The sequence below is a fragment of the Acromyrmex echinatior genome, chromosome 7 (genome assembly GCF_024713525.1).
Source record: "Acromyrmex echinatior isolate Ae372 chromosome 7, ASM2471352v2, whole genome shotgun sequence".
NCBI lineage: Eukaryota > Metazoa > Arthropoda > Insecta > Hymenoptera > Formicidae > Acromyrmex > Acromyrmex echinatior.
Window position 1 is genome coordinate 2215982 of NC_141858.1, and position 15894 is coordinate 2231875.

General features: G+C 31.3%; 1 protein-coding gene and 1 pseudogene across 7 annotated transcripts in view; one reads left to right on the top strand and one right to left on the bottom strand.

Moving 5' to 3' along the window:
- Nucleotides 1–15894, bottom strand: part of LOC105144482 (48 related 2) — a 235328-nt gene that overhangs the window by 82143 nt on the left and 137291 nt on the right. The gene's annotated exons all lie outside the window — the stretch shown is intronic.
- LOC147908966 (uncharacterized) overlaps nt 2233–15894 on the top strand; it is a 50687-nt pseudogene continuing 37025 nt past the window's right edge.

Sequence of the window (15894 nt, forward strand, 5' to 3'; positions counted from 1 at the left end):
TGCAACGTATTTATTTCCAACAAGATGGTAGTCCATCCCATAACGCTCGGATTGTTATTCAATATCTAAATTCAAAATACGGAGAATGTTGGTTGGGCACTTATGGACCAATTCCTTGGCTACCTGGATCCCCCGATTTGTCACCACTAGATTTTTTTCTGTGAGGTCATTTGCAATCAATAGTCTACGCGGCAATTCAAAATATGGAATATTTAAAGCAGCGAATCCGTAGCATGCAAAGAAATTCGCCGTGAGCATTATAAGAGCAACTAATAGAAATTTATTACATAGAGCAGAATTGTGCCTACAAGAAAATGGACTACAATTCGAATACTTATTGTAATTACATAATTTTTTTCATTAAATTTGTTATAATTTTTTGTTATGCTTTCAATTTTTTTATGTTGCTATTTTTGTTTATAATTTGTTGTTTTGTATGTAGTTTCATTTAAAAAACAAGAATCCATGTCTGTGAAAAAGTAGTAGATATAAAAATCTCTTTCTACTGCAGAATAGTCCATATAAAAAATTTAATACAAATAAAAATAATTTTTCACGAAAACGTTTCCGTTCATTAATCCTACAATTGTAAGATCATCTCAAGATAGTATAGTAGGTCATTGAACTCATCTTGATACCAGTTACAATATTATGAAGTAAAAAATATGTAGTGCTATTTATAAAAATTAGGGTAACCTTGACTTTTTTTCCTAAAAAAAAGTATTTTGTAAAATTTTAATATTGCAATTTATAGCCGATTGAAAACTGATTAACTTTTATCCAAAGTAATTTTTGTCAGATCATCGGAAGTGTCAGAAATTGAGATCACAGTTACGTGGAACACCCGTATATGTTTTGAAATTATTATGTAAACGACAAGTAAATAAGATATTAAAGCGTGAAACTTAAAATAACATTAAGAGAATAATCTTAAGATATTATAAGGAAATAATGTACAGAGAATAAAAAAGTTTTACTCACTTTAAGGAGAAATAATAAAAATTATTATAACTCTTAACTATTTATAATTTGTAATGTTACAAATATCAATCATGTCAATTTTCTTATTCGTCGATTTATGTATTTTATTGTTCTGACGACAATTACTTACGCATATGAGTATGGATAGCGTATATACGCATATGAGTATGGAAGCGTTAATTCTCGAAAATGATATGTAGTAATGTAACTTTATTATACATTGAATATTATACATTGAATTTGTGAAAAAATAATCTTTAATTTAATATTATAAAAAAAATTGAAAATTTAAGAAAATTACGGGTGGTCGGGGTATTTTGTTAAACATAAAAATAAAAAAAAATTTTTTTCATTATAACTTTAAAGTACTCTTGAAACAGTACAATTTTTATTAAAAAAATTTTTGTTTATCTCTTATGCTTCCGATATTCAGCTCGAAATAAAAATACCATTTTTTTTCAAAGAGATGTTTCATCCCTTAGACATGAATTAGCGCACGCATAAAAAAATACGTGTCTCTTAGATTTTCGTGTATTACAACATATTTCGTGGAGAATCAAATCGGTTCCGGACAGTTGTAAAACTTCCCTTGTTAGTGAATGCTAAGGGAACTAAACCATTAAAACAACAGGTCACAGCAATCCTAAAATACGCAAAACCCAAAACCTTTGCAGAATTTCGCAGGTTCCGATTGGCATCGTCAATTTCTACAGACAATTCTTAAAAGGAGCAGCTTTGGTAATAGCGCCACTCAACACGTACCTCATCGGAGCAAAAAGAAACGTTTCATCGAATGGAACCCAGACACTGAACAAGCCTTCGATGAATGCAAACGACAACTGACAAACGCATCACTATTGGCTTACCCCTTAGAAGACGCGTTATTAGCACTAAGAACGGATGCTTTAGACACGGCGATTGGAGCCGCACTCGAACAATTTCTCGACGGAAAATGGGAACCATTTGATTTCTATTCGAAGAAACTCAGCAAAACCAAGTACGGCATTTACGATAGAGAGCTGCTAGCTATTTACAACAGCTTAAAGTTCTTCAGGCATATGGTGGAGGCACGACAAGAAATAGTGAAGACTGATCATAAACCATTGTTCTATGCTTTCAATCAAAAGTCTAGCAAGGCGTCACCGAGATAGCTTCGTTAGTTGGATTTTATTGGTCAATTTACGACAAAAATAATCCACTTGGCTCGATAACACTGTCGCTGATGCATTATCACGGATTGAAGCGATAAATATGCCCGTAATTACGACAATGGAAGAACTCGCTCAGGCACAGATCAATGACAAAGAACTAGAAGAGCTGTTGAGATCAAAGGAATCCTCCCTCCAGTTAAAAAAATTACGAATTGATAATACCGGCAACGTAGTATTGCGACATCTCCGGCGTCCATCCCTATGTGCCAAGCAGTTTGCGGAGACGCATTTTCAACGCCACTCACAACTTCGCACATCCTAGTAGAAGAATGACAAGAAAACTGATCTCTAAGAGTTTCGTATGGCTCAATCTAAACAAAAACGTTGCTGAATGGGTTAGGACATGCCTTCATTGTCAGCGCAGCAAAATACATAGGCATAATCGTAATGCACCAGAATATAAACATTCCAGGTATTCGCTTTCATCAAATACATATTGACACTATCGAATCCCTATCAAAAAACATGCGATACTGCTTAACCATAATCAACAGGTTCACACAATGGCCGGAAGTGGATATCCACCCCAGATATCAATGTAAACACTACCGCATTCTACGCAAATTGGATCGTAAGGTCTGGAGCATCGGCTGTCATAACCACGGATAGAGGGTCACAGTTTGAATCACAATTATTCCAGGCCTTGACTAAACTTATTGGAAGCAAAAGAACGCGTACCACGGTATATCATCCCGCTTCAAATGAAATAGTAGAGAGGTGGCATCAAAACAGCGGTAATGTGTCACAACACCAGCAATTGGACAGACGTTTTACCCACGGTCTTTCTCGAACTAGTTACTCCGAACTAGTTACAAAGAAGATGTTAAAACAACATCGGCCGAACTCGTTTATGGCCAAATTCTTCGCTTACCAGGTGAGTTCTTCGTTGACGAAGAACAGTCTAAAGATTCTCACATATTCATAGAAAAGTTTCGAGAACATATGCGGAACGTCAGAGCCACACCAACAGCGCATCATTCCAAGAAAAGAGCATTCACCCGCATGACAGTACATTCATGTGCACACGTCTTCGTTAGAATCGACACTGTCATAAATTGGAACAACCCTACGAGAGGGCCCGTACAAAGTACTTGACTGACCTTCAGACTATGTATTCATGGTGGATGTCAAAGGTTAACACACAAGCATCTCAACTGAAAGACTTAAATCAGCATTCTTTGAAGCATTTGTTCCCGAATCAAACGATTCAAAACGTGAATACAGACATCGCAGAATCCAACCTTCCCTCTATAACATCTTCACAACCTGTAAAAAAAGTCTTAAAAAGCGCATCACTTTTGCAACTTAATAACCTAAATCATTCGGGGGGGGGGGGGAGGGGGGAATAGTGTAGCGGCCTTGACATCTTTAATGGACAACTCGCCCGTTTGAGAATGAGCCCGAAGGAACTAGGGAGTCGAATCAATCACGAGGAACTCACGGCTTCTGGAAAGAGTAGAGAGTTTTCGCTAGACGGTTTGTTAACTTTAAAAAAAGGCTGAATAAAGTTTAGTTTTAGTAGAAGAGTACAAAAGTGATCATTCCTCTCGTGAATACCCTCGGCATAAATACACGAAGATACGCTATATGGTTTTGACGAGTAATGCCATCATGTTGAAATTCAAAACTTTCAAACGACTCTCGTAAAACGTTTTTTTTTGTACTGTAAAAGAACCATTTTAAAACATTTACAACATTTATCTACAAATTTAGCTAACGTTTTTAAAACATCTACGGGGTGCGTCACCAAAATCTGGACAAATTTCAATTCAAATTTTCCGCTATACTGTGCCTCCGCCAGAGATTGTTATTGGCGTTCAAGAAAGCCTGATGCTTCTAGTAAACAGTCATATTCTCAAAATGGCCGTGATGTTGAAACCAAGTGCGGAGTATAATCGAAGAGCCGCGATCATCGAAGACCTTCGCGCCGGGCGCTCAGCAACGGAAATAATTCGGTTCTTTGGATACCCGAGATCCACTGTTTATGACGTTGTGGCAAAATATACGGCTTTAGAACAGTCCAACGAAGGTTCCAGTATGCCAGCGAGGAAGAGTCACTCGAAAGAACGCACCGCGAGGATCCCTGCAGTCGTTGAAAGGGCTCAAACGCTGATTTCGGATGACCCAAGGCAATCGTTGCGAAAATTAGCATCGATTGTTGGTGTAAGCGAGCCAACAATGCGTCGAATTGCCGAGGAGGACCTTTGATACAAATCGTACACATTAAAGAGGCTCTCTGAGGCTGCCACGATAAGGAATTGTTCGATTTGTCCGGATTTTGGTGACGCACCCTGTATATAACCTATTTTTATAATAAGTCCCAGATGTCCGTTTATTGAAAAAAATGCATAATTTTATGTGGAAGTTACATGTAGAAGAGACAGAGACAAGTTGTTACATGAGATAAGTTGTTATAAGTGACAGCACATTTTTATGAATTTCTATATGATTCTTATGATTCTTACTCTACAACTTCACTTAATTTAGCCGTCATATTTGAACTTTAGAAGACGCTACGTTTTCTTGATTTTCACTATTAAAGTAAATATTTCGTTATATAAATCATTTGTGTTATTGTATATATAAGTTAGAGATATGTAATTATTCTTTTGGACACACTTCTTTTGGTGATATTTCTTTTATATATAATTGATTATAATAACACATTTCATTTCAAGATCGATAAATGTACTGATTTTCGATTTGTATTTTTTTTAATTAAAAATGGAAGGTTGGAGCAAGTTGTTACACTTCGATCGGGGCAGGTTGTTACAGTGAAACAATTTACCTCATTGAAAACAATTTTTTTTCTTCTCTAGAATGATGCACAGACATTTTTTTTTCTTCTCTAGAATGATGCACAGACATCTATAAATAGACTGCCTACTTCGTCTCCATGAAGACAACGCTGGACAGCGCCATGTTTGTATTCACTCCACTCTCACATGTATAAATCACACGGATAATAACGTTAGTGTCTTCACATAAATTTATGCGATTTTCACAGACAGGACGCATACATATGCAAATATAAATTAATGCCTATGCTAAAGATTCCTTAATGATACAAAATGGTTGGATACAACAGGGCAAGGGGAGTTAAACACATAAATTCTATAGATTTAGTCAAAAACTAGTCTTTGACCATTCAGTGTACATTCTTTGTTACATTAAGATTAAATTATTAAAGATTCAGTTTTGGTTTTGATGTCCGTCTAAACTATAATTAATATCAGAGTTTTCTTTTCTTCTTTTTTCTTTGAGGATGGCTTAAAAGTAAGCCGAAACATGTAAGCAGATTAATTATTAATAAAGTTGTTTTGTTAATTGTTTAGTTTGCACAAGAATTATCGTGCTTGACTCCTATTGCCCTGTTGTGTCCAATCATTTTATACATATGTGAACTGAAGGACAACTCGGAATCAGGTTCATCTCTTTCTATCATATTGAGTCAGCGATCCAATTATAAAGATCTGTGGAATAATGCGATCTTATGAAAAAAAAACAAAAAAAAACAAAAAACAAGATCTATAAATATAGAAAGATATGCAACAACGGCAAAGGAAGTTCAAGATGGCCACTTGTCTGACCACTTGTAATAAGATTCCTTATAATAAAATAAGATTTTTTATATCACCTACGCAAAAAACATATGATTGCGCGGAAGAATATACGTATTTTTGCGCGGTTACACTTTTGACTAATCATCACTTAAAAAGTGTTGCAAGATTGATTTGTGGGACAAATTCACACATGCGCACACTAGCGCAGCGTGAGCTGTCATTAGTGATGTACATGTTTTACTATTATATGATTATCGTTTCGCCCTTCTTAGAAAAGTATAGAATGTGATAATGCATCAGAGATTTTAAATAATTAATGTGGACAAGAGAAAGAGAACATATATAATATTTTAAATAATATAATTACACATATTTGAAATTAATTTCTTATAGATCTTTTACAAAGTATTAATAAATTTATTTATTCCAAATGATATAAAATTAATAAATATTTATGTAGACAATATTTAGAGTTTGGGGAAACACTATTAGCGTTACTTGTGTCATTCTACATGTTTATATCTAATTAGCGCTAATAACATCTGCCCGAACGCAACTAATGTATGTTTAATAAATAGCATTTAATATATCAATATTTTCTACAGCAATAATATTAATATTGATTAAAGATATAAAAAATGCATTCGGGCGTTAAGGAACGTCCCATATTGAATTTGAAGACGAGAGTGTCGGAACTGATCACGTGATCTATGACGTAGTGTTCGCATGCACAGATAGGTCCCGCCATAGGATTTGTCCTACAAACCTCTCAACACTGCTTAAAGATTGCTCTCTCTTGATCGTAACGAATAAGAATGCAGAGAAAGGACGTTAGCAATGTTAACATTTTTAATACTTTTAATTTTATATACGCGGGCTAAATAATGCGTCATTGTCATAAATATTTTAATTTCTCTTTTTCTTATATTCGATATGAATATGGTTTTGAAACTTGTCAATTTTTGTAAGAGTTTTGTAACCTAATTAAATTGAGCATTAATATTAGAACTTGCATCAGATTCTTGAAATCTTGCATTAATTACAATTTAGTTCCTCCACATCTAAAAAGATACACGAATATTAGAAGTTTAGCTTTGTTTAATAGTCATTCTTACAGAAGATTTCAGAGAATACAGGTTAATAATGTGAAAGCAATTTTGCAATTGGAGTTGAAGGACTCTTACAGTCACTTACATTGTATCAGATGAGCATCTTTGATTGTTCCTTTAAAATCCATAATGTTTTGTCAGTCTCCATGGTTTGCGAATTTTTCAAATATTTAGACAACAATATTAACGATTTTAATTTTTATCATATAAGAAAAATTGATAAGAAAATTCTATGGTTAAAGGAAAAAGATTTGAAAGATAAAAAAGCAAATATTAAGCCAATTTCTTACTTTTGTGCTTCGAATAATGAATTGCTAAATAAAATTATATCTAACAATGTCATTAATGATATTTCTTTACAGGATATAGAAAAAATACATACTTCGACTGAACTGTTTGGGGATGCGGCTTCTCTAGACTTTTTAAATAACAAATGGTTCCTCAATTTGAGCAATATTGACATACCTTTAGAAGTCCAGTATCTGCTTCAGTTGGGAGAAGGCTTTGACCTTCCTATTACTAAACATAATATTGATAGAACATTAATTGAGTTCATTAAGAATATTGAGAATAATATTATTGGTCAGAATAATATAATTAATTTTGTTAGAAATAATACGGTTTCAATTCTGGAGAAGTTTCAGAATGATTTTCCTAGGATTGATTCGAATGATAAATATTATTTGATTGGTTTAAGACAACAAAATTATTTGTTAGAAATCATCCTGAAATATTAATTTTTAAAGCAGATAAAGGTAATGTTACTGTTGCTCAAAATAAACTAGATTACATATCCAAGATGGAATTGATACTTTCAGATAAAAATACATATGAGTTGATAACTAAAGACCATACAAAAAAACTTACGTATGATTTACGTAACATGCTTAATAGGTGGAAAGGAAAAGGGTTAATAGATGACTTGACGTTTCGGAGGTTGCGTACTGATGGGATCATTCCTAGAGCATATGGTTTAACGAAGATATATAAACAAAACTATCCTCTGAGAATCATTGTTTCATCTTTAAATAGCCCATTATATAATCTATCATTATTTCTGCATAACATCATTACAGATTCTATACCAGAGACTCCTAGTTTTATAAAAAATAGTTTTGACTTAATTAATAAACTTAAGAATGTTAAACTGGAACCAGACTCTATGTTGGTTTCCTTGAATGTGGTATCTCTATTTACTACCTATGATATATCTATAGATTTGGCATCTGATAGTGTGGTTGTAAGGTGGGATGCTATATCCAAGAAGACTGAAATTCCTTTGGACGAATTTTTGATTGCCTTTCGGATGGTTTTAAATTCTATGATTTTTATTTTTAATAAAAAAATATATAAACAAATATTTGGGACCTCCATGGGTTCATTCTTGTCATCTGTTGTTGCAAATATGGTTTATTATGCAGGACTTTGAAAAAATGGCTATCAGAATGCTGCCTTGTCGACTGCTATTTTATTATCGATACGTTGATGATATTATCTTAGCTGCTCCGTCTGAGAGTGTTTGTGATATTTTGGATATTTTTAATTCGTTGCACACTAGATTGCAGTTCACCATGGAGATGGGCCTTGATAAAAAAATAAGTTTTTTAGATATGATTATTGAAGAACGGAATCTTATTTTTGATATATGTCGTAAAGCAACTTTTTCCGGTAGATTTCTTAATTTCCATTCACACCATCCACTTTATCATAAAAGAGATGTAATTTATGGAGTTGTGGATAAGATTTTTTGTTTGTGTCATCCGAAATTCCAACAAAATAATTTGATTGACGCTGTTAAGATTTTTTTACAGAATGGGTATCCGTTACGTTTTATTTTTTCGATTATTCATAATAGAATTAAATATCACATTAATAAGATTCATAATTTGAATAAGAATAAGGATGACACTGAGAGATTTTTTACGATTCCATATGTTAATACGATATCCGAAAGATTTATACCTATTGTTAATATATTTAATTGTAAATTGGCTTTTACTATTCCTAACACATTAAGAAGTTTCATAAAGAAAGGAAAGGATGATTTAGAGACGTTCAGAATCAAAATGTGGTCTACAGAATATCTTGCGAGGATTGTGTGTCAGTTATGTTGGCCAAACTAAAAGACAATTAAAGATCAGATTGCATGAACATGTTTCTGATATCAATATAAGTTCAAAATCTCCATCAGTAATTTCTAACCATCGTATTGAGGAGAATCATAACTTTAAATGGATATATTAGATGTAGAGCCTTCATATAATAAAAGGTTGATCTGAAATGGTCCATATTAAAAAACAGAAGCATGGGATAAATAGACAAAATGACATGGAGTCTTTGCCGGAATTGTATTCTGACATTATACATTCTCTTTCTCCTTCCTAACATCTTTTCTCCTTTTTCTCCCTATTTTTCCGTTTTTCGTTCTCGATAATATTTTTCTGCTTGACATTTCGTTATTTGACATCATGTAAGTCAATGCTTGTTACCTTTGCGAATTTGCTTATAATAACTTATAAAATAAAAAGACTATTATATATCACGAAATGGACTACAGTCTATATTTTTTTCTCATTGTGTATTATTGGCTCTTAACAGATTTACTAAGGTACATTATCATATTATTAATTTTTATGTAATTAATATTAATTCTTTTTGTTCACGGTTACTTTTCCAGAATTTTCTTATGACTTTGTTAATTCTTGATAAAAATGACTCGCAGCGTATTACATAGAAAGAAAAATTTTATATTAAGGAATTATAAGAATATTGTAAGACTATGTACAGATTTTTAATTTAGAACGATGTTTATATTATTGTAAGATTGCATTGAAAATGACTCGATTGGAGTTGAAACGTTTGTTTATTTTAATTGTTTTGTATTAATTTTGCTTATTTAAATTAAAATTCTTTTACACGTTATTGGGTTTTTGCCCTTCTTTTATACTTTTTGTTATTTTATAAATACAGAGCTTTTTTAATACTTTTAAGTTAACATTCTTGTTCGTACTGACGCGGAAGTGCCATATATTATAGGCTCTTGATTGATCTAAAGTATTTTGTACAATATTTGATAAAGAATTGTGTGAGATATTTGTATTGTGAGGATTCACAGGTATAATACCTAATTTTTTCGTAAGTATTTATCTTGTAATATGTTTCAATTCGCGGTTTCGTGAAGGAACACACACGGTAGTGTTGTTATGCTTAGCGCCGAGACACTATCGTCTCCTGATACATCGAAATATCAATTAACCTAATTTCACATTCGTGTATGTATATAGCAGCATTGAAAGGAGAAATGATAATGTTACAAAAGGTTGTTTTGCCTTTCTCGAGAATAATAAAGCAAATCCCATACAGCATCGATTATTGCGGAAAATTTTCAAAAATCAACCTTTCATATCTCACGGGCAACAGTTCTAAAAGGATTCTGCAATATGTCATATGAAATGTTTTAACAGAAGTGTTTCTAAAATCTATCATAAGCAATAAATTGAAAAACATTTAAACAAAGTACGTATTATGGAATTATTCGAAATGGATTCCGATCGGAATTATTCGTTTATTCCTTAGATTTCTATTGTATTTTCTAGGGACTTAGGGAGAAACGCGATATCGGATAGAGGTCTATTAGACGTAGGAGATATTTTCATCTAAAATAATATTAAAAAATATTAATTTTAAGTGTCATGTGACTTTGTATTGTTTTCTGATTATTGTGTTTTATTAGACGTGCAAAAACCTAATATTCACAATAGCAAATCTTTGTTTGTGAAATATTCTTTTAAATTACAAGCAGGACCGCAATATTTAGAAAATTAGCGTCCGGGTTTATTTGAAAGTCTTTCTTTTATTCCCTAGTGTATAAATGTATTTACTAATTACAAAACAAATAAATACAATAATTAAATAATATAGTATTTTTTCCTAGGAAGGAATAAAAATCGGATCGATTAAATGTTGAATAAACATCCATACAGCATCGGAAGTTTTCAGAAATATTTCAGAAATTTTTCAATTGAAAAATAAAACATTTCATAAAAATTACGAAATATGTCTGCAATATTTCTGAGACAGCTCTGGAATAGTAAAATGTTCGCAATTCTTGCACATGAAACCTTATTGAAAGATTGATGACATGTTATAGAAAGAATTTGTAATCTTTTCAAATATTACCAAAAAGGTTTCAGCTATTTCTAGTACTTTAAAAATTTAAATATATATTTGATTGATACTTATATAAGTCGACATAATAAATTTAAATATTATTTCGGTATCAATTAAATATATTTAAATATAATTTCTGAAGTACTTAAAATTTATTAAGAGTTTTTGTGATCTATTTACAGATTACGAAATTTATTGAAATAAAGTTTCTGTATATATATATATATATATATATATATATATATATATATATATATATGTATATTCTTACCACTATACATATATTGTAATGTTAAATTAAACTTACATATTAGAATATTGAATTGTGAACAGATTGTAATTCTTTGATTAACTATATTGTAATGAGAATAAAAGCAATTAAAGGGGCATATATACCTAGATATCTACATCAAAACGAGGCCTAACTTTGCGAATTTTTTGTGGAAAATCAAAAATAGAAATAGAGAAGTTGGGTTTACTCCATTGTAAAGATCATACTTTTCTCTATTTACATTACAATTTTATTTAAAAATAATATAAAATGGAGTCGCTATTTAAATTTTCCTACATCATGTTTTACAAAACGGGGTTTGCGATAATCATTGCTGCTCGCACAAGAATCATCTGAAAGTATTAGGTGTTGGAATTAATTCGTAGCGTTTTTAATGAAAGAATGTTATTTATTTCACATGAGCATTAAAAAATACATTAATGAAAGTACTTCCCATCACTTGTAAAACGCTACGAATTAATTCCAACACCTAATAAAATGGCACAAGTTTTATAAAATTGAAATATAGATCTTGTGCTTGACGGAATCGTTTTTTAAAATATATTTGAATAAAATGATAGCTGGTCAAAGTTAACATAATGATTTTGCACAACAAATTTTGTTCGTTTTTGGCTACAAAAAAAACTAGAAAGACTTTCTTTGATCTGCGCGAACTTAAATTGTTCTGTCGCAGGCGCCTATCTGTTGTCTTCAAGGCGCTCGAACCTACTCGTCTATAATTTGTGTAATTCTTCTATTTTTCATTGGATTGATTTATAATTCTACAGAAACGTTTTTAAGACATTATACTTTAAAAATATGTAAAAAAATCTATTTTTTCCATCTCTAGATGTATATTCTCCCTTAATGTTTTACAGAATATTGTATAAATGTATCCTGTTATTAAGATCTTTTTTTGTAAATTTAAGATAATTATAAATATTCAGGATTGGCAAACGTTACTTTTCAATTACTTTGTCGATACTTTTCATAACAATTTGACAACTTGTTGCAATTTTTTTTTATGATAATAACACTAACTAAATGCTAAAGTTAATGCTTAAGTTAGAAGAATCACTTTCAAAACTTGTTACGCGTTACTTACTGAAAAAAATAATAAGTAACAAGTAAAAGTAACGAGTAAAAAATAACGCGTTAAAAATTAGAAATTATTATTTTTCAGTAACAAATGACTTTTTCAATCTGTTACAAGTAACGTTTGATTTTTCTAACTCTGATGTTGCTATTACCGTTATAAAAAATTCACAATATTATTACCAAATCGTTATCATAACAAGATAATAATCAACAAAGTAACGGCGTTACAATAGTAACATGTTATTTGCCAACTCTATAAATAATTATAATTATGAGTAACTGTAATTCCACTGTAAGTACAATTACATAACTCTTGAATTATTTTTATTAAATTAAAATTTAATTAAACAGTCCAGGGCCCGGGGACGCCAATGACTTTCCCCTTCCATTCTCACTGCCTCGCTCGCTCTCTGCCTCTCTCGCCACCGCGGCGTTACTTCGGTAAAACTTCAAACACTTTTTTCAACTTTCTTTGCCGATAAAAAAGTAGAATTTGATATTGGGCGATAGATTTCATCATATTCTAAATGAATTTATGGGTTTCAGAGATTTCATCTCTAAGGCAGAAATCCTTCTATAGATGGGTATCCTCCTTTGGAATATGTTTAATATTTACACTTCAAATAAACTGTTAGGTGTTGGAATTAATTCGTAGCGTTTTTTAAATGAAAGAATGTTATTTATTTCACATGAACATTAAAAAATACATTAATGAAAGTACTTCACTTTCTACTACTTTTGACCATCTTTCGGGCAGTGAATGAATACCGCGTCGGAAGAACTGTTCATCTTTAGATGAAATCCAGGAATCGAACCATTTTGTACAATCTTCGTAAGATGTGAACTTCTGCTCGCACAAGCTATGAGCTAATGATCGAAACAAGTGGTAGTCGCTAGGTGCAATATCAGGAGAATACGGCGGGTGCGGTAGCACTTCCCATTTAAGTGTTTCCAGGTATGTTTTTACCGGTTTTGCAACGTGTGGGCGAGCATTGTCGTGCAGCAAGATGACTTTATCGTGTCTTTCGAAGTATTCCGACCGTTTTTGCTTCAATGCACGGCTCAAGCGCATCAGTTGCCGTCGGTAGAGATCTCCAGTAACGGTTTCATGCGGTTTTAGCAGTTCGTAGTATATGACACCCTTCTGATCCCACCAAATACAGAGCAGGAGCTTTGAGCCATGGATATTGGGCTTTGCCACTGATGTTGATGGTTCGCCGGGCTTAACCCATGACTTTCTGCGCTTTGGATTGTCATAATGGATCCACTTTTCGTCACCGGTAACAATCCGATGCAAAAAACCTTTTCTTTTCTGCCGTTGAAGCAGCAGTTCGCACGTGAGAAAACGTCTCTCAATATCCCTTGGTTTCAATTCATATGGGACCCAATGTCCTTCCTTCTGGATCATGCCCAAACTTTTAAGACGTTTTCCTATTGTTGAGAAGTCAACTTCCAATGACGTAGATAATTCTTTAAGTGTTTGACATGAGTTTTCATTGAGCAGCAAATCGTGCCTGCAAATCGTTATCTTCAAATTTTTTCGGCTGACCAGGTCGCTCCTTGTCATCCAAGTCGAAATCACCAGCTTTAAAACGTGCAAACCACTTCCTACACGTTTGCTCAGCCAGAGCATGTTCACTATACACATCCACTAAAATACGATGAGCTTCAGCTGCACTTTTGTTCATATTAAAGTAATGAAGCAAAACTCCCCGCAAAAACATTTTATCTGGCACAAATTTTGACATATTCAATGAATTATACAGTATTGTTATTTATGATTTCAAGAAAGGTTATGTACGGCAAATGACGTCCTATGATAGATGTTTACAATGTATACAGAACTATAGGTAACAACGAAATAGTGTACTGCTTGTGCCATCTCTTGTAAAACGCTACGAATTAATTCCAACACCTAATATATACATATGAAAGCTGTGTGAATAAGATTATTTTTATTTAGTAACACTTTTTGTAATTTACGCTGCAGAAATAAAAAAAAATTAGTGGTGGTAATCTTCCCGCAACTACTTTGTTACATGCCTTTATGTTATATTAGTATTGTGTTATGATTTCAGCTTCTTATTATTAATATTAGTGAGATTATTATAAGTTGAATCGATATTTATCATTGTAATAAGTAGTGTCATTATAAATTAAAATCTACATAAAATGATTATTATAGCGTGTAAAAGACTTAGTGATTATTTCGGTGCATGTATAGAGGAATAGTAAAGCATGTTGTATAGCAAAATACAAGTACTTTGCTTTTGTATTTTTTGTTTAGTTTGTTGTCTTACATATCCTATCTGTTTGAGATATACGGTATTTTTAGCGAGCGTGATTTATGTTCAAAGCATACAAAGTGCGCAGATTGAATTCAATATACTAAATGCAATAAACGCATTACATGAAATATGTACTTCAAGTCATTGTATTACATGTAGGAAGATTGTAATTATTACTTTATATACATATTTATCATTCTTATTCCTTAATAAAATTTTATAAACGCATTTTATATAAGTTATTGTGTTATTTTATGTTTTATTCATATGTATTATTTATAAATTTTTCATGAGCCGTACATATCCCTTTTACGAATAGCCATATATACCATTCCTATGGGATATATGCTAAAAATGCAAGTGTTCCAAAAAGTTCTTTTTTTAATACGGAAAATAAATATTTCGAATTTCTAATATTCTTTTCATAGTAATAGACAATATAAAGTTTTTACTGATATAGTTCGCTTACTTTAAACATAGTAAATAATATTTAATAAATTAAGTTTTAGGTAGTTGCGGTGTATACATATACCGGAGTTATTCTATTTATTTTATTTATTATTATTTTTATTGTTAAAAATGAAAATTTAAAAAATTATAAAAAATTATTTACATTTTTTTTATAAGTACTTTAAATATTCAAAATAATTTATGCAAAGTTTCATTGCAATTTACTGATTAATTACAAAGATATAGAACAATAAGTATTTCGTTTATTTACTGGACAACTTTTCTAATTTCTTCGAATACGTAATGTACTTATATTTAAAAAATTGAGATTTTTATCATTTATTTTATATAATATATTTCCATATATTTTTATTAGAGCATAGATTAAAAAAATGCTACTATTTATTAAAATAACTTGTGGTCCAGATAGTAAACCGTTATCAAATTTATCGTATTATTTTTAAACGTAATTTAGAATAATCTATGATTTTTCATAATTTTGTTATATTTTTAAAAAAATGTATAAAACATCCTTAATTGCAAAAAACTTTTGTATATATGTATATATATATATATATATATATATATATATATATATATATAATTACATTATGTGGAAATTGCAGGTGTAATTTTTTTTAACATTGATTTTATATATATATATATATATATATAATATATATATATATATAAAATATGATACATATATATATATAATTAATCAAAATAGTTGATGATATAATTATTATTTTC